A 23,156-nucleotide genomic window follows, 5' to 3' on the forward strand; every position below is an offset into this window, starting at 1 on the left:
TTGCAAATGGTAAAATTTCATTCTTTTTTATGGCTGAGTAGTATTCCATATATTCCACGTATATATGTGTGTGTGTATGTGTGTGTGTGTGTGTGTGTGTGTGTGTGTGTGTGTGTGTGTGTGTATAACGTTGGCCAAAAAGTTTATTTGGCCAAATATTTGGCCCAAATATTTCCCTGTAAAATTATCAATTTTATCCATGTTGTCATCTAGTTTTTAATATCAGAATTTTACACAGTAGTCTCTCCTAAGTCTTTCAAGTCTCTGTGTTTGAGATTCTTTTCCTTTCTCCTCGTTAATATTGTGCTTTTTTTTTTTTCTTATGCCATCCATAAGATGTTATGGCATATATATATATATATAACCATATGTTGTGATATATATATATATCACATCTTCTTTATCCATTCATCTCTTGATGGACACTTAGTTTGCTTCCTTATCTTGGGAATTGTAAATAATGCTGCTATGAACATTGGGATGATTGTATCTTTTCAAATAAAATGAACATACTACCAAAGGCAAACTACAGATTCAATGCAATCCCTATCAAAATACCAATGGCATTTTTCACAGAACTAAAACAAATAATTTAAAAATTTGTATGGAAATACAAAAGACCCCAAACAGCTAAAATAATCTGGAGAAAGAACAGAGCTGGAGGAATCACACCCCCAACTTCAGACTATACTACAAAGCTGCAGTAATCAAAACAGTATGATGCATGTACAGAAACAGACATATAGATCAATGGAACAGAATAGAGAACCCAGAAATTAACCCACATACTTATGGTCAATTAACCTATGACAAAGGAGGCAAGAATATACAATGGAGAAAAGACAGTCTCTTCAATAAGTGGTGCTGGGAAAACTGGACAGCTAAATGTAAAAGAATGAAATTGGAACATTCTCTAACACCATACACAAAAATAAACTCAAAATGGATTAAAGACCTAAATGTAGGACTGAAAACCATAGAAATCCTAGAGGAAAACACAGGCAGAACACTCTTTAACATAAATCATAGCAATATTTTTTTGAATCTGGAAATTAAAGCAAAAATAAAAGCATTTATTAGTCATTAAGTGCAGTACCTGAGAAATATGAAACTGCCAATTGTACTTAAAATGAAATATATGGATAAATAAAATGTGTTAATATATGTTAACATTTTTAGGTCTGCTGAATGACGCAGAATGTTACATGAGCTACAGCTAATGCACAAAGATTTTTATATACTCAGCTCATTTATAAACTTGGACCTTATATTCAATTTCATTGGTCTCACTTTGTATTTATGGAAATAGTACCACACCATTTTGATATCTGTTGCTTAATAATATAAAAGATATGTCAATATAATACATTTACTTCCCTCCCCATTGACCCCCATTTGTCTTTATTCAAAGTTTTGGTTTTATCCTTCCACTTTTATTTTTCCAACTAAACTTTAAATTAATTTGTCAATTTCAAAAAGGAAGTAAGGAGGGGAGAGATGGGGAAGGAAGGAATTATATCAGAGTCTTAACTGGCATTGTTTTAATGGTAAAAGTAATTTAGTGGAGCAGCCTTCCCTGCCCTCCTTACCTAATGTCAGCATCTCCATCTTTCATGTTCTTCCCCTGGTTTTCTTTGTGGTCTCTGTCAATACCTGACATTCCATTATGCACTGGTTGGGTTTTATATGCTATTGTCCATCTCCCCAGCTGAAATATATGCTCCATGAAGGCAGGGACTCTCTCCTGAGCCTCACTGTAATTTTAGTGCCAGCCATGAGGTGTGTACTCAACAAATATTTCTTAATCAGGTGCTTGATGCTCATAGTTTTTGAGTTAATTCTCTTCAGTTTTTCAAGAATATAAACATATCATCTGCAAATAGTGACGTATACACCTTTTCCTTTTTGACTTTTATCTCATGTCATTTTCCTATCTAATTATACTGCCTAACAATTTCATAATTATACTAAACAACAGCAACAATTGAGCACATACTTATCACGTTACTGATTTTAAAGAGCTTTTTTAGTATCTCACCTGGTGCTAGCTGTCATTTGAGATAGACATTTGTTAATCGTGTTAAGGAAGAATACTTCTCTACCTATTTTACTGAGAAAATTCAGGAGAAGCATTTTAATTTTTTTTTAATGTTAAGTAATGGTAGTGATAGAAGACACCCTTGCCTTGTTACTCATTTTGTTGTAAATGTTTTGATTGTTTTGCCATTAAGCACAATGTCAGCTATTGTTTTTAACATGTATATTTATTTTGCCTGTGTTAACAAGAATACTCTTTATTTCATGATGTTCCTTGAAGGTTGAAAAGAAAGGGGAGTGCCTGGGCTTACAACTATTTGAGGTGTTTCTTTACCAAAGTTTTAAATTTATACCACAATTACTTGCCTATTTAGCTTCTCTTTTTTATCAAGGTCAATCTTCATATTGGGTTGGCCAAAAAGTTCATTTGGGGTTTTCTTTCATCAGTAAGATGTTACAAAAAAACCTGAACGAACTTTTTGGCCAATCCAATATTTCCCTGTAAAATTATCAATTTCATCCATGTTGTCATCTAGTTTTTAATATCAGAATTTTACACAGTAGTCTCTCCTAAGTCTTTCAAGTCTCTGTGTTTGAGATTCTTTTCCTTTCTCCTCGTTAATATTGTGCTTTAATTTTTTTTTTTTTCTTATTTAGGCTTGCTAGAATTTTAGCTATTTTACTATATTTTAATCTAGCTCTTAGTCAGTTGTTTTTCTGGTTCCTAATTCATCAAATTTCAGCTTTTATTATTGTTAATGTTATTTTCTATTTTGCTTGGGTTTAATTTGTTGCTTTTTAATCAACTTTTTGAGTTGAATCCTTAGTTAGCTTATTTTCCTTTTTGTTTTCCTGATTCTTAAAAGGTAAACAATATGAATTTTTTTCTCAGTGCAGGACTAAAAGGAAGATATTTTGTAATTGCAGTTTTAATTTTATCTTCAGCCCAAGGGTTTTGTTTTGTTTTGTTTCTGAAGACAAGTATCATTGTTTTAAATTCTAAATGGTTAGGTACAGAGGGCATTTTTCTATTGCTATCTGATACTAGTTTTTAAATGGTCAAAGAATGTAACTTGTAGTATATCTACTTTTTAAAATCTACTGACATTTTGATGGCCAAATTTGTGTTCAATGAGAAGAGAATGCTTTCCCCTGCAGAGGTCAAGGCATTTGGTGTGGATTTCAAAGTTCAGACTGAACACCTCTTTGGTTTACTTGGTGGCTCAAGGACTGAGAAATGTGCATTCATTAGGCTCCGTCATCACAGTTGTGCTTTTGTTCATTTCTCCCTATTCCTTTGAACAATTTAGTACTTTGTAATTTTGTGCATAACCATCCATGACAGTTACTCATTGTTTTGAATTGTGACTTACATCACTCTGGGACTCTTTACACCTGTTTTCTAAACCTTTTATTTATTATGACTTTATTGTTTAGAAGAGTTTTAGGTTTACATCAAAATTGAGGGGAATATACAAAAATTTCCCATATGCCCCCTGCCTCCACACATGCATTATCAATATCTCCCACCAAAGTCGTACATTTGTTACAATTGAAAACCCTACACTGACACATGATAATCACCCAAACCCCATAACTTACATTGTGGTTTACTCTTTATGTTGTACATTCAATGGGTTTGGACAAATGTATAACAACATGTATCCATTATTATGGTATCACATAGAATATTTTCACTGCCCTAAAAATCATCTGTGCTCCTCCTATTCATCCCTCTCCTCCCCAACCCCTGGCAGTCACTGATCTTCTTAATCTCTCCATAGTTTACCTTTTCCAGAATGTCACATAGTTGGAATAGTGCAGTATATAGCCTTTTCAGATTGGCTTCTTTCACTTAGTAATATGCATTTAAGTTTCATCTATATCTTTTCATGGCTTGATAGCTCGTTTCTTTTTAGCAGTTTCTTAATATTCCATTGTCTGCATGTACAACAGTTTATCCATTCACCTACTGAAGGTCATGTTGGTTGTTTCCAAGGTTTAGCAATTATGAATAAAGCTGCTTTAAACACCTATGTTCAGGTTTTTGTGTAGACATAAGTCTTTAACTCCCTTGGGTAAATTCCAAGGAGTGCAATTGCTGGATTATATGGTAGTATAATAATATGTTTAGTTTTGTAAGAAACCATGAATTGTCTTCCAAAGTGGCTGTACTTTGCATTCCCAACAGCAATAAATGAGGGTTCCTGTTGTTCCATATTCTCGTTAGTATGTGATGTGGTCTGAGTTCCAAGGAGTGCAATTCCAAGGAGTAAATTTCAAGGTAAATTCCAAGGAGTAATTCCAAGGAGGCCATTGCTGGATTTTATGTTAGTATAATAATATGTTTAGTTTTGTAAGAAACCACAAATTGTCTTCCAAAGTGGCTGTACTTTGCATTCCCAACAGCAGTAAATGAGGATGCCTGTTGCTCCATAGTCTCCTTAGCATTTGGTGTGGTCGGAGTTCCATTTTGGCTCTTCTAATAGATGTGTCCCACTTACTTTTAAAATCTTTATGTAACAGTCTTTTGTATAGTGCTGTCTGTGGCAGGCATCTTACACACATTAAGCCATTAAATCCCCACAACTATCTATGAGGTAGATATTATACCCTTTATACAAATAAGGAACTGAGGCACAGAGATTGAATAACATGTCCTAAGCCACACAGAGTGTAAACCCAGAAGTGCTCTTCAACCCAGATTCCAGAGTCTCTTTTGTTAAATTATTTTTCATTGAGATATAATTCACCCAACATAAAATTTGCCACTTCAAAGTATACAATTCAGTGAGTTTTAGTATATTCACAGCATTGTACAACCATCACCACTATCTAATTCCAGAACATTTCCATTGCTTAAAAAAAACCTGTACCCATCAGCAGTAAGTCCTAACCCCCACTCCCAATGTTCCCCTTATCTGTCTCTATGTATTTGCCTGTCCTGGACATTTCATATAAATAGAATCATACACTATGTATCCAGCTTCTTTCACTTAGCATGCTTTATGGTTCATCCATGCTGTAGCATGTATCAGTACTTCATTCTTTTTTATGGCTGAATAATATTTCATTGTATGGATATATCATATTTTATTTTTCCATTATCAGTTGACGGGCATTTGGGTTGTTTCTATCGTAGGGCTATTATGAACAATACTTCTATGAACGTTTGTTTTTATGTGAACATATGTTTTCAAATTTCTTGAGTATATACTTTGGAGTAAAATTGCAGGGTCATATGGTAAGTCTATGTTTAACCTTTTGAGGAATTGCCAAACTGTTTTCCACAGCAGCTGCAATATTTTATATTCCCACTAGCAATATATGAGACAGAATATGTGTTCTTAAGGGCTGTGCTTTATTACCAATCAGCATTAAACATTAACTTAACACATTCAGATATCATCCTTATTCTCTTACCCATATTTTTTCATTTCATTACTGTTAGTTTTTTGATTGGTTACCTTTAGAAATTTAAATAATATACTAAAAGTTCTACTTCTGTTTTATCAATGTTTGATGTTGTGTCTTGAGTCCTCACTTTGTAAAGTCAAGGCGTCATGGCCTAACTCTTCTTTCTACATCTTCTTCCCGCCTCCACCCACACACATACCTCCACAATCTGCCTTCAGTTAGCTACTTTGTAACTTTACATTGTCAAGGAAGGTGATGTTTAGACTTTCATCCTGCAATCAGTCAAGCCTTCCATACTTTGTCCTTAGGCTGACCCTAAAACCTGAAAAATATTAATCAGTATTATTGCTATATAACTATTCTGTGCTGGTCATGGAATATGCTAAAATTCCATTTCCTTCTCGGAACATCAATGTCATGACTCCTGGGCCATTCAGAGAAGAGTATGCCTAGTATTAAAGTCAAATGGAGTCTCATTAATTTGCATCAATTGTTTAAATAATAGAGCAATTTATTTCACATCATATATAAGACATTCTTACAAAGTTCCATTGATCTGTATGTCTGTTTTGGTGCCAATACCACACTATTTTGATTACTGTAGTTTTGTAGTATTGTCTGAAGTCTGGAAGGGTTATGCCTCTGATATCACTTATACGTGGAATCTAAAAATGTAATACAAATGAATCTATATACAAAACAGAAACAGATCCACAGACATAGAAAACAAACTTATGGCTACCAAAGGGGAAAAATGGGGAGGGGAGGGAAATTAGGAGTATGGGATTAACAGATACAAACTACTATACATAAAATAGAAAAGCAACAAGGATTTAGCGTATAACATAGGGAAGTATATTCAATAACTTTTAATAACCTATGTTGGAAAATAATCTGAAATAATCTGAATATATATATATTTCTGAATCACTTTGTTGCATACCTGAAATTAACACAATGCTGTAAATCAACTATACTTCAATTTTTTAAAAAAAAAAATCCAAAAACAAAAATAACTTTTGTGCTTCAAAGGGCACAATTATGAAAATGAAAAATCAAGGCACAGATGGGAGAAAACATTTGCAAAACAGTATCTGAGAAAGGACTTGTATCCAAAATATATAAAGAAACTATACAATGCGATAAAAAATAAAAATGAGCAAAAGATTTGATAGCTATTTCACAAAAGAAGATGTACAGGTGGCAAATAAGCATGTGAAAAGATGCTCAGTATTATTCATCTTTAGGGAAATGCTAACTAAAACTACAGTGAGACACCATTATGCACCTATTAGAATGACTTTAAAAAGTACCAAGTGCTTCCAAGAATGTAAAGCAACTGGAATTCTTGTGCATTGCTGATGGAGATACAAAATGGTACAGCCACTTTGGAAAATAGGCTGGCAGTTTCTCTGAAAGTTAAACACATTCTTACTCTATGATGCAGCTATTCTGCTCCTAGATGTTTACTCAAGAGAAAGAAAACCATTAATTCACACAAAACCTAATACAAAAATGTTAAGAGAAGCTCTATTCTTAAAATTCAAAAGCTGGAAACAACCTGAATGGCCCCATCTAGTGAGCAGGTAAGCGCAGGGTGCTACATACAATGGAATACTATACAGCAATAAAAAGGAAGGCGCTGCTCACAATATTAGATAAACAATATCGATGAGTCTCAAAAACATTATGCTAAAGGAAAGAAGCCACAAAAGACTACATATTGTATGATTCTCTATCCATGAAATTCTAGCAAAGGAAAAGGAGTGGAGGAAAGGGGGGTGGCTGCAAAGGGACAGGAGAGAGCTTTTTGGAGTTATGGAAAAGTTCTGAATCATGATCGTGCATATATCAAACTTATCAATTACAAGATAAAATATGGAAACTTGGATTATATGTAAATTTACTTCAGTAAAGCTAATTTTCTAAAAGGGTGCTTAGCCGGTAAACTTTCTTAAGCCCTTCAACCAACCTCCACTTTCAAGTGATGGTTCAACTGAGTATGGAATTTCAGGTCAAATTGTTTTTTCTCCTGCAAACATTGAAGGCATTACCTTCTATAATCCAGTGTTGCTTATCTTATGAGGTGACGTTTTCCTCTTTCTTCAAAATTTTATGATAATGATATTAACAAACCCTTACTGAGAGTTTACAGTGTTCCAAGTCCTGTTCTATGTACAATATTCCGGGTGCCTTGAAATTTCTCAGTGATAAATCCAGTTACAATGTCTTTTTCATTACTGTTCTGAGTACTCAGAGAACTTTTTCAATATAAAGACCACTATCTTTTGGGGGAAGTTTCTTCTCTTGTTTCCTGTCCTTTTTTTTCTGTCTCAGCATCTTCTATTCTTCGCTATTAGTACTTCCAATAACAGGGATTGGACCTCTTGAGGATTGATCCTTTATTTCTTCTATCTCTTATTTTATACTTTCTTCTCTTTCCAGAATTTTTATTGCTTCTTTTATTTTACAATCATGTTTTTAATCTCTAAGATATTTCTTGTTTTCTGAGTGATCCTTTTCCCTAAGCTACTGTTCTTGTTCTTTGAATGTAACATCTTGAATGTTGCTGAATGTGTTTTTAGAGTATATTTTTTTGTCCTGCTTTTTATTTTGGTCTTCCTCTTTTATCTGCTACACACACACACACACACACAGGGATCCTTGGTTGTCTATTCACATATAAGGATATGATAGTTGGGTAAGTTTCCTCTGGCGTTGAATTAGCAAGACAAGTTCCTCCTTGCTTCACTGTGGAGTGATTTCTGACTGGGAGTTGAGAGGCAGGAAATGGCAGGGCAATTTGTGTGCCTGGCATTAGATTAGGTGAGGAGGGTGTTGGAGAGAAGACCATAATACTTACCAAAATGAGAAGAGTTTAGTTAGTCCCAGACATTATTATTCAAAGAAGACTTAGCATTTCCCAGATCATACATTCCTTTTACTTGTTTTTTGTTGATTGTTATAAAGCCATCCTTCAACCCTCCCCTAGAAATAAATTCCAGCAACCTGAACTCAGCTCAGCATGTAGAAGTGAGGGAGGGCTCATGTTATGAACCAGTTCCCTATGCTGTGCACTGACTTCCAGTTACACTCCTGTTTCTAGACCAACTTCCATCTGCTGTCCTCTGACTGACAGTCTATACTGAACCAGGGATCCCTAAGGCCACCTAGGCCCCACCTCCTCAGCAGCCCTCTTGTTTCATCTCCTGTTCTTCGCTGTTCTCCAATTATGTCATCCACAAGCCTACTCCTATCCACTCATGATCATTCAGAATGTGTTTGCCTCCTGGTTGAAGACCTGCTCCCTGCTGCCTACTCCCTTTTATTCTTCTTTCTATAATAGTTTTTGATTTGTTTGTTTGTACTTCTATCTGTTCATCACCACAGGATCTTAGAAACCACAAAGTGTAACCAGCTATGTACTTCCTCTTCACCCTTCATCTTTTGCTCATCACAACCACTCCTGCTAATGGAATCCACTGCCATAGCCCTGTATTAGGTCGCTAGGATGAAACTTTTTTTTTTTGACCATGCCACGTGGCATGCGGGATCTTAGTTCCTGACCAGGGATCGAACCCATTCCCCCTGCAGTGAAAGCACGGAGCCCTAACCACTGGATACCAGGGAATTCCCTGGGATGAAACATTCTTAAATGTTCTATGATCATTTTAAAGACACTAAAACCATTTGTGTATTTTTCACAAGTTCTACACATTTATCAAGTAAATCAAGATTAATTTTATAATAGCAAAGATGAATTATATAATAATTTTTTTCTATATCCTTATTTAATACACTTCTTGACTTGTCAAAGACTGGATGGTTTGTGTAAATCTTTCACTATAATTTTGGTTTTATTGACTATAATAACAACTTTAAAATTGCTTTATATATTTAGATGCTGTTATTTGGGGCACAAAAGTTCATGACTACTGTAGCATCACAATAAAGTGAACCTTTTATCAAGGTAAGATAACTATATTCTATTCAATTATTTTATCTTACATTTTACTTTTTCTGGTTCTAATACTGTCAATGCAGCTCTCTTTTGGTTTATATATTATTAACATATCCCTGTTAATACCTTTATTCTTATATGTTCTCTAAAAATTTACCTTTGTGTTTCTCCTAAGTGGAAAAAACTTTAATTTCAATTTATTTTTTGATCCATGAAGGAGTTCAATCCCATTCATCTGCTCAACAAATATTTATTGAGCAACTACCATGAATTAGATCTAATATTCAGAAGTGAAAAGAACAAGCACAATTCAAGCTATTATAAATTTTTTGCATCTTATTTTCTCTAACTATTTAGATATACAAACTGTTTGCTTCTTTGTTTATTCTACAAGTCATTACCTTTGAATTAAAAGAAGGGAAATAAGAAAGATAGAAATGCAGTATTCATTCAATATTTTTTTTAAAATACTCTTAGCAAACCAGGAATAGATATTTTTTAACCTGATGAAGAATACTGATTGAAAAACATGCCTACAAATGGTGATAGGTTGAAAGCTTCTCCTCTAAGATCAGGAACAAGACAAATGTATTCACTTTCACCACACCCATTCAACATAGTACTAGCCAGAGCAATTAGGTAAGAAAAAAATAAAGACATTCAAATCAGAAAGGAAAAGTAAAATTGTTTCTATTTGCAGATGATATGATCTTTTTTTAAATTTTTATTTATTTTTTATTTGTTTATTTTTGGCTGTGTTGGGTTTTTGTTGCTACATGCGGGCTTCCTCTAGTTGCAGTGAGTGAGGGCTACTCTTTGTTGCAGAGCACGGGCTTCTCATTGTGGTGGCTTCTCTTGTTATGAAGCATGGGCTCCAGGCACGCAGGCTTCAGTAGTTGTGGCTTGCAGGCTCTAGAGCACAGGCTCAGTAGTTGTGGCGCATGGGCTTACTTGCTCCACGACATGTGGGATCTTCCCAGACCAGGGCTTGAACCCATGTCTCCTGCATTGGCAAGCAGATTCTTAACCACTGCACCACCAGGGAAGCCCAATATGATCTTATATAAAGAAAATTCTAGACTCTACCAAAACAACTGTTAGAACTAACCAACAAATTCAGTAAAGTTGTAGGATATAAAATCAACATAAAAATGAGTTGCATTTCTATACACTATCTGAAAAAGAAACAAAGAAAAATACCTTTTACAATAGCATCAAAAATTTTAAATATTTAGGAACATATTTAACCAAGGAGGTGAAAGATCTGTACACCAAAAATTACAAGACATTGATGAAAGAAATGGAAGAAACAAATAAATGGAAAGATACCCTGTGTTCATCAATTGTAAGAGTTAATATTGTTAAAATATCTATACTACCCAAAGCCATCTATAGATTCAATGTAATTCCTATTAAAATTCAAATAGCATTTTTTTAATTCTAATATTTATATGGAACCACAGAAGACCCCAAATAGCCAAAGCAATCCTAATAGCCACAGCAATCCTAATAAAGAACAAAGCTAGAGGCATCACAATTCCAACTTTCAAACTTTATAACTTTATTACAGAGTTATAGTAACCAAAACAGTATGGTACTGGCAAAAAAAAAAAAGACACATAGGCCAATGCAACAGAATCAAGAGCCCAGAAATAAACTCGTGCTTCTACAGTCAACTAATATTTGACAAGGGAGCCAACATGATGTGATAGGGAAAGATAGTCTCTTCAATAAATAGTATTGGGATAACTGCATATGCATGTGCAAAAGAATGAAATTGGACCCCTATGTTACATCACTCACAAAAATTAACTTGAAATGGATTAAAGAGTTAAATATAAGACCTAAAACTGGAAAGCTAATAGAAAAAAACATCAGGGAAAATCTCCTTGAAATTGGTTTTGGCAACAATTTTCTTTGATACGACACCAAAAGCACAAGCAACAAAAACACAAATAAGCATCAAACTGCATCAAACTAAAAAGTTTCTTCACCACCACAGAAAAAAAAAAATCAACAAAAAGAAAAGGCAACGTACAGAATGGGAGAAAATATTTGCAAACCACCTATCTGATAAGTGCTTAATATAAAAAATATATAAGGAACTCATACAACTCCATGGCAAAAAAATCCCAAACAATGCAATTAAAAAATGGGCAGAGAACTTGAATATACCTTTTTCCAAAGAAGACATACAAATGGCCAACAGGTACTTGAAAATATGCTCAACATCACTAGTCATGAGGCAAATTTAAATCAAAACCACAAATATAGGGGCTTCCCTGGTGGCACAGTGGTTGAGAGTCTGCCTGCCAATGCAGGGGACACGGGTTCGAGCCCTGGTCTGGGAAGATCCCGCATGCCGTGAAGCAACTAGGCCCGTGAGCCACAATTACTGAGCCTGCACATCTGGAGCCTGTGCTCCACAACAAGAGAGGCCACAATAGTGAGAGGCCCACGCACCGTGATGAAGAGTGGCCCCCGCTTGCCACAACTGGAGAAAGCCCTCACACAGAAACGAAGACCCAACACAGCCAAAAATTTAAAAAATTTTTTTAAAAAACCCTGGTAATTCCCCCCCCCGCAAAAAAAAAAACACAAATATATACATATATACATATAAACATGCCTATAGTAAATATATATTTGATGATTAAAACTGAGAATTTTTCTCCTTGAGATCATAAATAAAACAAGGATGTTCAATTTCACCACTTCTACCCAACATTTTACTGTAAGTTCTAGCTAGTGCAATAAAGCAAGAAAAATAAATAGAAGACAACTAGATTATAAAGGAAAAAAATACCATTATTTTCTGATGACATGATTGTGTAAAAAGTATATCCAAAAGAACCTATAGACAATTAGAATTAATAGAGAACTTAGCAAAGGTGCTGGAGATCAGGAAATAGACAAAAACCAATTTTATTTCTGTATACCAGCAACAAACATAGAGAAAATAAAAATCTAAGAATCATTAACATTTACATTAGCATCAAAGGGCAACAAATATCTAGAAATACATCTAACAGAAAATGCACAAGATGTCTCTACTGAAAACTACACAATGTTATTGAGAGAAACTAAAGAAGTTCTAAATAAATGGAAGACTTGTTTTGTAAAATCACAAATCTTCCCAAATTGTTCTATAAATTTGCTATAATACCAATCAAAATCCAAGTATGATTCTGAGTGTGTGTAATTTTATAAGCTGATTCTTAAATTCTTATGAAAAGTCAAATAGCCAAGGCAATTGGAAAGAAAAGTAAAGCTGAAGGACCCACACTACCAGCTATGAAAACTCACTATAAAGCTATAATCAATAAGACTGTGTGATCTTGATGTAAGAAAAGTCCAAAAAAACCTTAGTGGAATAGAATAAAGAGTCTAGAAACCACACAATGTTTAGTCATTTAATTTATGAAAAGTTGACTCTGTAGAGCAGTCTTTTAAATAAATGATGTTAGGTGGATTGAATATCCATGAGAAAGAGTACTTCTTCACTGCTATCTCACACCACACACAAAAATCAATTCCCCAATGCACTGCAGCTCTAAATGTAAAATGTTAAACACTAGAACTTTAAGAGGAAAACATCTTGTAGATGTGTGAAGTATACAAAGATTCTTAAATAGGACACAAAAAAAGAGAGTAAAAAGGCCAACCACAGCATTGTAGAAGAAAAATACACACACACACACACACACACACACACAATCTCCAGAAAAAATTCTCTTATCAAGATACGTACATAGAACTCCTACAAATTAATAAGAAAAAGATTTTTTAAATAGAAAAATAGGTCCAAGACATGAACAGATACTTCACAAAAGAAAATCTCAAAATGGCCAATAAGCACATGAAAATGTGTCAAGTTAGTTATCAAGGAAATGTAAACTAAAATTACAGTTCAGTGCACTAACCATTCAGAACGGCTAAAATGGAAAAGATGGAAAATACCAATAGATATAGAACAACTGGAACTCTCATGCATTTCTCTTGGTGGTGTACAAACTATTTGGAAAACTGTCAGTATCTACTAAACCTGAGCATGTGTGTTTCTTTGACACAGATACCCACTCCTAAGTCCATACTCACCGAAAATGCATACATATTTTTTAACAAAAACCATGTGCAATAATATCCATGGTAGTGCCATTCATATTAGTCAAAACCTAGAAACTCCTTAAATGCCATCAACGGTAAAATTGATAAGTAAATTGTGATGCAGTCACATACTGAAATGCTACATAGTAAAGAAAATGGATGATCTACAACAACTCTTTCTGAATAAATCTCAGAAACATAATTTTAAGATGTAGAAGTCAGAAGAAAGAATGCATACTATATGACTCAATTTATGTAAGTAAAAGCCCAGTGATTACCCTTGGGGGTGTGACAGTAAATGGAACGGAGCAAGAGGTATCCTCTGGGGTCTAGCCATGGTCTTCATATTGATCTTGGTGGTTGTTACACCAAATTTTCAGTTTGTGAAAATTCACTAAGCTGAACGTACAATGACTTTCTGCATGTATGTTATATTTAAATGAAGTTAAACATAAAACAACCACAAAGGCAACTTAACCACCTTTATTTTTATAATTGTTGGTATCTTTTTGTTAAATGAGGAGATTAATATTGTTCCCTTGCACTCTTTCTAGTTTTATTAATACAATTAGAAATATTTAGGCCCAAACTATTGTAGTTTTTAGCAATTGTTAAACTTTATGTTTTGAGCATTAATTGCATTTTGCTTTATAGTTACCACTATAATTTACCACAATTGTATAGACTTAATTAGAAACAAATGAAATAGAGACTAAAAAGACAATAGAAAAGATCATTGAAACTACATGCTTGTTCTTTGAAAAGATAAACAAAAGTGACAAGCCTTTACACTCACCAAGAAAAAAAAGAGAGGAGTCAAATAAGTAAAGCCAGAAATGAAAGAGGAGATGCTACACCTGATACCACAGAACTACAAAGGATCATAAGAGACTACTATGAACAATTGTACACTAACAAATTGGACAACCCAGAAGAAATGGACAAATTCCTAGAAACATACACCAAACCAAGACTTAATCATAATGAAATAGAAAATTGGACCAGATTGATTGAATTGGTAATCAAAAACCTCCCAACAAACAAAAGTCTAGGACCAAATGGCTTCACTAGTGAATTCTTCTCAAATTCTTCCAAAAAATATAAGAGGGAACTCTTCCAAACTCATTTTATGAGGCTAGCATTAGCTTGATTAAAAAAGAAAAACAGGCAAGGACTCCACAAAAAAGAAAATTACAGGCCGATATCCCTGACGAATGTAGATGCAAAAAAATCCTCAACAAATTATTGGCAAGCCAAATTCAACAACACATTAAAAGGATCATGCACCACGATCAAGTGGAATTTATTTCCAGGGATGCAAGGATTGTTCAACATCCACAAATCAGTCAGTTTGAGTATTTTTTAAATGAAGGGCGCATGGGTGGTATACTTTCTAAGTACTTTTTTCATGTTTCAAAATTGACAAGCTTGCCTCAGGAATGAGAGGTTAAGAGAATGTAGAATTGTGTTTTCAATTCAAAATACCTTTCGTTTTTATAAAGGCAGTATATGTACAGTGTAGAAAATTATAAAATATAGATAAGTAAAAGAAAACAAAAATCATCATTTTTTCACTGTTAACAGCTTAGACTATGTCTTCGCAGATCTTTTTCTATACACATACATGGATATGTATGTTTATCAAAGTAAAATCATCCTGTGCACATTGTTTTATAACATGGTTTTATTCTGTAAATAAGTGTCCATCTTTTCATTAAATTATGTCATCTAGTGCCCAGACTGTACTCAAATTTCCCTGATTGTCCTTTACAGATGGATTGCCTCAACTAAATGCAATCCAGGTGGTTATTCCCTTAAATTACTTCTAATCTAGAAGAAGCCCCTTTTCTGAGGGTGGGTGGTTGAATGGATTGGGACAAATGCCATATCTTCTGGATTTGTCTGCTCACCTTCTTAGGTATCATTGAGGCACTGTCTTTCTCCAAATCTCTGTAAGCATATCTGTTGAGCTCCTGTCATTTGGTGTTACAGAAGAAAATTCAGATAGCAATTTGATTCTCCACCTGCCTTCCTACTGCTTTCTAACTTATTTTGTCTAACTTTGAAGTTTAAAAAATGTCATGAGGTGCTATCTCCATGGGACTCTATTCAGTTAATTATGACCAGTATTCAGTGAATGCTTTCATCTAAAAGGTAAAGTTTTTATTGAACTCAAAGACTGTTTCTTTCTTTCTTTCTTTCTTCCTTTCCTTCCTTTCTCCCTTTCTTTCTTTCTTTTTTCTTTCTTTTCTTTCTTTCTTTCTTTCTTTCTTTCTTTCTTTCTTCCTTCCTTCCTTCCTTTCTTTCTTTTTTTTCTTTCTTTCTTTCTTTCTTTCTTTCTTTCTTTCTTTCTTTCTTTCTTTATCTTGTATGTGTGTGTGTGTATCTCTATGCCATTTCCTGCTGGAATTGTTAGCATATGTAATTTGACTCTCCTGGACTTAACCCCTGAATTTGTCTCTTTATTGGTCCTCTCAATTATGTTCAGCTCTTTATTCCTTTCATAGGAAACTGTCTTCTCACTCTTGGATTTGGGAATAAAGATGAGAATGGGATTCTCAGTCTTAGCACACTACCAGAAGCACAGGTATTATCAACCCCACCCAGCATGCACTGAGCTCTTCCCCTCGGCCAGGTTCTGTTCTACATGCTCTACAAGGATCACCTCAATGGATCTTCACTCAAGCCTATTAGGTTGGGATCATGATTAACTCCATTTCACAGATGATGAAACTGAGATACCAAGTAGATTAGCAACTTGCCCAACCACATGGATAATTAGTAGTCAGACTGGAATCTAATTCCAATCTCCTTCTCCCGGGCTGTCTGTGCTGCTAGGAACCTGGATGGACACCAGGCTTCTAGCCTCTCAGTCCCATTGCATCCCCTCCCCTAGTGGGACCCTACTAAATCTCCTTCCAGGTAAGTTGCTCATTTGCATGCAGCCATCTGTGGACAGGTCTTCCCCTTGGTCTGGTGCTTTTTGCTCTATATTTCATAGAATTTTCTCAAAACGTTGTAATATGACTGGCTGCCTTTCCTAGTTTCCAATATGAGCACAGAATTTTTCCCATATTTACATTCCTTTGGCCATTTGAAAGGAAACCTCATGCTAAATGCACACTTGGAGGTTTTTTTGGTTTTTATCTTCCCTATCAAAATGTGAGCTCCAGTTATTTCATCTCCCTGACCAAAAGGCTTCTGGGACTACCCCACTCATAGTGTACAATATGAAACCCGTTAATTTAGAAACCAGTCCCTCTACAAACAAGCCCAGCCTGACTTTCCAATCACAGTACCTATCACTCTTTTGATCCTCTTCATTTTGGAAGAAATCGACCTATATCTGCATTCTCCCTGCCCTGGCCTCGCACCTTGGCACCATACTGCTTTCTCCATCCTTTCCCTCATCCCATCCCTGCTCCTTCCTCAGATGCTGCACAGGCATTTTGCCTCTTCACCTCCCCCTGTGACCTCCTCTCAGTCAGGGTCCCAGCAGCAAGCAGATGGTACGCTCTGTGAGGATTCTCCAGGGAGCGTTTACCTACAAAGGGGCCCGTTACAAGGTGAGAAGTGCCTGTAGGAGAACCTCAAGGGATGGTGTAGGAACCAGTGTCTGGACCTAAAGGAAGGAGAGAAGGAGAGGTCCCTGGGGCCTAGAAAGAGAATCCCGCATTGTCTTGAGAAGAGCAGAGACCTTCAGGCAACCACAGAGGGAGAACCCAGCAGATTAAATACTCTGACCTCAGACTCCCCTCCAGTCTCCTGCCAGGGCTCCCCTCTGTCAGAACCCAACCAGAATCCAAATGGCCTGGGACCCCTTGATATAATGCATACACATCCACCTCCTGGGGCTGAGACCAGAGTAGAGAGGATGAGTGAATGTGGATGGGCACACGGAGAGTCAGCTGCAGACTCTGTGATTTCCATCACTTAGAGTCTCTCCTTACCCACCAGCTCATGGGGGTGGGCGCCATCACTCTGCATCTCTGTACCCATGTCTAATGGCAGTTAACGTGCAGCCTGGGCTCAGTGAACTCGTGTGAGTGAGGGAGCAGTAGTGACACAACCCATCCAATGGGTTCGTTATCCTAGAAGTGGGAAAGGTTGGCCTGGGTCATCTTCATTCCCCTCTTAGTCACCAATAGCATTGATCAAGGGGTGCCGGTGGGCCACAAACAGATGTTTTTCAGCATGTGCTCTAGTGCTGGGGCTGGTGTCACCTGCACTGTATTCTGAGTGGGCTAGCCGGCCCAGACTCCAGTATCCTTACCTCGCACCAGCGGACACCAGCAACCAGCAGCTGACTTGCATTATTCTCTTGTTCATTTGTTGATGCCTGTGTTCATTTATTTGTTAAGCATTCATTAAGCACCTACAGTGTATAGCAAGGGTTTCAGACTTATGTGCCTATAGGGGCCAGGCAGAGAAAGTAAGCAAAAGCAGCAGCCCTGGTTTAAGGAAATAGAGAGCAGTGCCCCTTTAAAGAGGGTGGCCCCACCCTTTCTGCAGAAATGCACACCCAATATTGCTTTATCTTCCTCTCCCTTTCTTTTTATTTTCACAAAGAAGACAGATTTCCAGCTTGATCTGAAGTCATTTTTTTTATTTATTTTTTATTTTATATTGGTGGTATAGTTGATTTACAATGTTGCATTAGTTTCAGGTGTACAGCAAAGTGATTCAGTTATACATATACATATATCCATTCTTTTAATCTGAAGTCTTTTTAAATGCCATCTATCAAATTTGTTTGTTTTCTGATTGTTTCCCTGTAGGCACCAGTTTATACCCTCTGATGTTCAGGGAACCAGAGACCAGATACCATGATACATGGAAGGACCCTACTCCCTGCAAGTAACTCTAAGACAATGTGGGAAAAAAGTGTCTAAAGAGAGGTAGAGAGAACACATCATGGGAAAAATTCTTCACGCTGCTGGTGACAAATCTCCCCATGACCAACCCACCCATGCAGCCTTGTCTCAATTGTGTCCCGACTTGGAAACCCGACTTTGGAAACACAACATGTGAGGCTTTGTGATTTTGATTAGAATGACATCACTATGGGACAGCCACATTCTTTCCCAAGACCAAAAAGTCCCTCTCAACAAAGGGTGAAAGAAAACCATTGTTTACTTATGCTCCATTCTTCTTAATTTCTGATATTCTTTTAGACTACTGCCAAGTCCAAATGAAAAGTTGTTCTGATGTAATAACTATAGACTTTGATCTGAACTCACCAAAGCCATTGTGAAGAATTTCAGAGCAGAACCACTTGAGTAACAAGTCATCAAATGAATGTGAGCCTTGACTTTTTTTTTAAACTTTACCAGGAAGTTGGTCTTAAGAGTGAAAATGAGCTTTTCCCCAGAAGTAAACACTTGTCACAAACACTTAAAATGACATTTTCTCTAACGTTCCTTTTTCCTTATGAGGAGCATGGATTTCACACCTGGGAGCGGATGCATTACTGTCTCTGCCCTTTGATCATGGCCTTGGCTTCACACAGATAAACTTGGGACCAACTCCTTGATCTCACTACTCCGGGTCAGTAATTTCGGGAGGTCTTCCACGTTTCCCGGGGCAACACCTAAAATGCCTGCTGCCCTAAACCCCTTACTGGCCTGGGGTGGTTGTATAACTTGTCACACCCACTGGATCACTTGCAGATTGAAAGGGCCATTGTTTGACCAGGAAAACAAGCATTAGCCTTGACTGCCCTGGGCCAGTTGTGCTGTAAGGCCGTCCTACCTGAAGAAAAGTGGAAGGCTCAATATGATGGAGACCTCTTCACACAGGATCACTATGCAGGAAAAAGGGCAGGGAATGATTAGTCATGGGTGGGCCGGCAGTGTCCTCAGCTACCCGCACTCCAGAGAAAGCAGAATACTTGCAAAGTCATGGAGACTGGGCCTGGGATCCCAATACGTGTGGGAACCCTCTTCAGACTGCTGACATTCTTCTCTTCCTATAGTTTCCCTACAGGGTGACCTGAAACCCACTTGTACAGCAATATTTATGATCTCTGTCTCTCTGTGTCTGTCTCTGTCTCTCTGTCTCTCTGTCTCTCTCTCACATGTGCTTTTTGACACTAACATGATGAATTATAGACTGTATCTAGTCTTTCCAGAAGTTTCCGTGTCAACTAATGATCTGGGCAAGGAGATGGCTGGGGAATTCTTAACCAGCTAAGAAAATGACAGCTCAGCATATGGGCCACGCACCTGAGGCCCCTGGCTGGGAATTCCTGGCTACATTTGGCATATTTCCTTTTGATTCTCAGTGTCTACAATGTTCAGATATGGATAAAATAGTAATATTATTATTCACATCATCATAGATGCTAAGAATATTGGCTATCATGCATTAAGCACCATTCTGGACAAGCATCATACTAGGCATCTATACTTATAATACTGTCCAATCCTTATACTCCTATAAAGAAGACATATTTATCTCTATTCTACAGATGAGGACACTGAGGGTCAGAGGTTAACTGTCCTGCACACAGCCGGGCTCAGCGTTGGTGTTGACTTCCCCCAGAATCTGCCAAAAAGTGATAAATCCCAAGCCATATCTTTGCCTTAAAAAAATTAAGTTTGGGGCTTCCCTGGTGGCGCAGTGGTTGAGAATCTGCCTGCCGATGCAGGGGACACGGGTTCGAGCCCTGGTCTGGGAAGATCCCACATGCCGCGGAGCAACTAGGCCCGTGAGCCACAACTGCTGAGCCTGCGCGTCTGGAGCCTGTGCTCCGCAACAAGAGAACCCGCGATGGTGAGAGACCCGCGCACCGCGATGAAGAGTGGCCCCCGCTTGCCACAACTAGAGAAAGCCCTCGCACAAAAACAAAGACCCAACACAGCCAAAAATAAATAAATAAATAAATAAATAATTTTTTTTAAAAAATTACGTTTGTGTCTTAAGCAGTCTTGCAAATCACTATTACTAATTGTCAAAGTTTATGTAGGAGGCTAGTAAATAGGATTATGTCATTCCCTCCCCAAACACTGGGGAGCAAGGTGGCAAGAATGAGTATACCCTAAAGACAATAGCATTTTTATTCTGCCATCACATGAGTGGGCTCTTACAAATGTCCCGTTTATTCACCAAGACTTTGCTGGCTACTTTATAAGTGTAAAAATAAGAAATACAGCGCAGGAAACTATATTTTGAGCACATTTAAATTGGGATAATAATGAGAATTGTGTCCACTGCATGTTTCAGCATGTTTGCAAGATGCAAGTGCCCTGCTCAACCCCTCTGCGGACACTGTGTACCTGAGGGCTAGCCACGTGTTTGGGTCACAACTGCTGAGCCCCCAAAAGGAACGGTTCCCCAGGCACCGGCAGCTGGAAAGAACCAAGTGCCTGTGAGAAGAACCTGGATGAGAATTCTTAGCAAGACTTTCTCTATTTCCTTTCCCTTCCTCTCTCTGAACCAGGGATTCTACGGGGTGAGTGTTTATGGCCGATGCTTTCTACCCAACGTGCGCCCGCAGCTTAGAAATGGACGCAGTGGCTTGCAAGATCAGTGACGATAAACACAGGGCAGAATTGACAGATCCCTGGCGTGAGTCAACGTGGATGTTCCATCCCTCCATTCTGAGCACAAAGGGTGCTTAAAACTTTAATGAATTGAACTCTATGAGTAAGGGATGTTAATCATTTTAATTACCCAGCAGCTTGAAATCAGATATAACAGTCCAATAATGTATCTTTAAACGAATACAACCCTGCCCTATAAAAAATCCCTTCCAAACCCATTCTAATAATTTCTATTTATCTTTTCTGACGTTAACTGTTATCCAGCCCAGCCGGCCAACAGACAGCCTCCCCCTCACGTTTGGTTTAAATGCAATGCCGTCTAGTTTTTCAATATCACTAGCATCCCCCTGGTGGGCAGAGAGCAAGGCGGTGGCACTGGTCACACTTCACTGCTTTATCTCATATGACAGAGAGCGATGCTGTGCTTCAACCCAGGCCAGCCTGGCAGAGGGGAAGGTGGCCGCAGAGATCTCCCCCTGCTGCCGAGAAACACCAAAGGGCCCCTCCATGTGACTTGCTAACAGCATGAAGGGGCAGACAAATAGATTTTCCTCTATATTTATAACCAGCATCATTCTTCCTTCCAAGGCGTTCAGTGCAGGTAGCTGTTTTATATGAAATGAACAATCTTTATAGACGTACCAGAGCCATAACAAGCCTGATTTTCAGCGAAGCTGAGGTATATAACTCTTACCGAATTGTCAGGCTACTTGCTCAACAAATCAAGCCTAACTTATGATGTTTGCAGTGTAATTTTTATTCCTGTTTGACTAGCCAACTACCCGGTGGTAATAGGATGTTAGGAAAGGGCAGTGGCGATGTTTGTGCATGCTGTGATTGATAGGCCAGCTCAGTATTTTTCATTTATATCTCCGGATTCCAAATCAGTTAAGTTTAGGAAAAATGAAACAAAGTGGCAAGAAAAATGTTTGCAGATTGCAGACCGGCGCTCCCGCAGATCTGAGTTCAGCCCACATCTGCCGGGATTGTCTGGAAACATTAAGATATCTAAATGGAAATCAATACTATATGTGCCAGGCATTTACTACCAGGAACAAGCATCAAGAGACTTGAGCTAATCAGACTTCCAGCCTGTGCCTCCGCCATAGACTCAACCCCAGGGGTGTCCTAATTGCCCAGACTAATCATAGAAGAGTTAAATTTATAACCGAGAAAGACATCTTGTTTTTCTTACCAGTCATCATTTAGGAGCGGGAAGGTTCACCTGTGAGGTGGGTGCCAGATGTACGGTGGGAAGCCCCATGCACGGGAAGATGTCTCCTCACCTGTCAGAGGAGAGAGAAGACGGATTTACCATCAGCCGTAAAACCAGTCAGCCTCCGGGTGGGAGAGACGTGCACCAGCTCACACACGAGCTGCAAGTTTTCTCACTTACAGCCTCTCCACTTAACCCCATGTTCTGGAACATGAAAGGAGAGGGCCGTGCATCCACAAGGCCCCTGCACACTTTGATCCCCACCCCGGTTTTTTACTCTAAGGAAATAGCGCAGGAAAGCAAGTAGCGTAAGTGATGTTAAAAATATATGCATCTGTTTTTCCCCCGAGTTCCACTCTCAGCTTTCGTCCCTTGGAATCTCCAGAGGAGCTAATATCACTTGAAGACATGTATCTCCCTAATATACTGTACAAACAAGTCACCAATATTATTCACATTCCAACAAACTACGAAGTCACACAATAGCTATTGGACGAGCCCGAACTATACTGCTGAAAAACCATAATGTATCAGGGGACTGTATGCCTAATATTTGCATTCTAGATGCCAACTGTGAGCATATTTTCTACTATTTTCAACAAATTACACCAAAATATGCAAAATGTTTATAAGGCTCCATCTTCTATTTTTGGCTCCGGTATATTTGCAACTTAATAGTCCTTCAGAGATTTGTTTGTCTCCTCGGGAGAAATAGGAAAGTGGAAAATGCAAAAAAAGAGAACAAGAGACAGGGAGAAGAAAAAAAACTGAATATGCTTTGTTTGTGCAACAAGTCGAGTTCTGCAAGTTTTTCGTAAAAGAGCAGAGCCAGCTGTCCTGCAGGCCCTTCTTCAACGAGAAATTTAATAACATT

Source organism: Balaenoptera acutorostrata, chromosome 19, assembly GCF_949987535.1.
Source record: "Balaenoptera acutorostrata chromosome 19, mBalAcu1.1, whole genome shotgun sequence".
NCBI lineage: Eukaryota > Metazoa > Chordata > Mammalia > Artiodactyla > Balaenopteridae > Balaenoptera > Balaenoptera acutorostrata.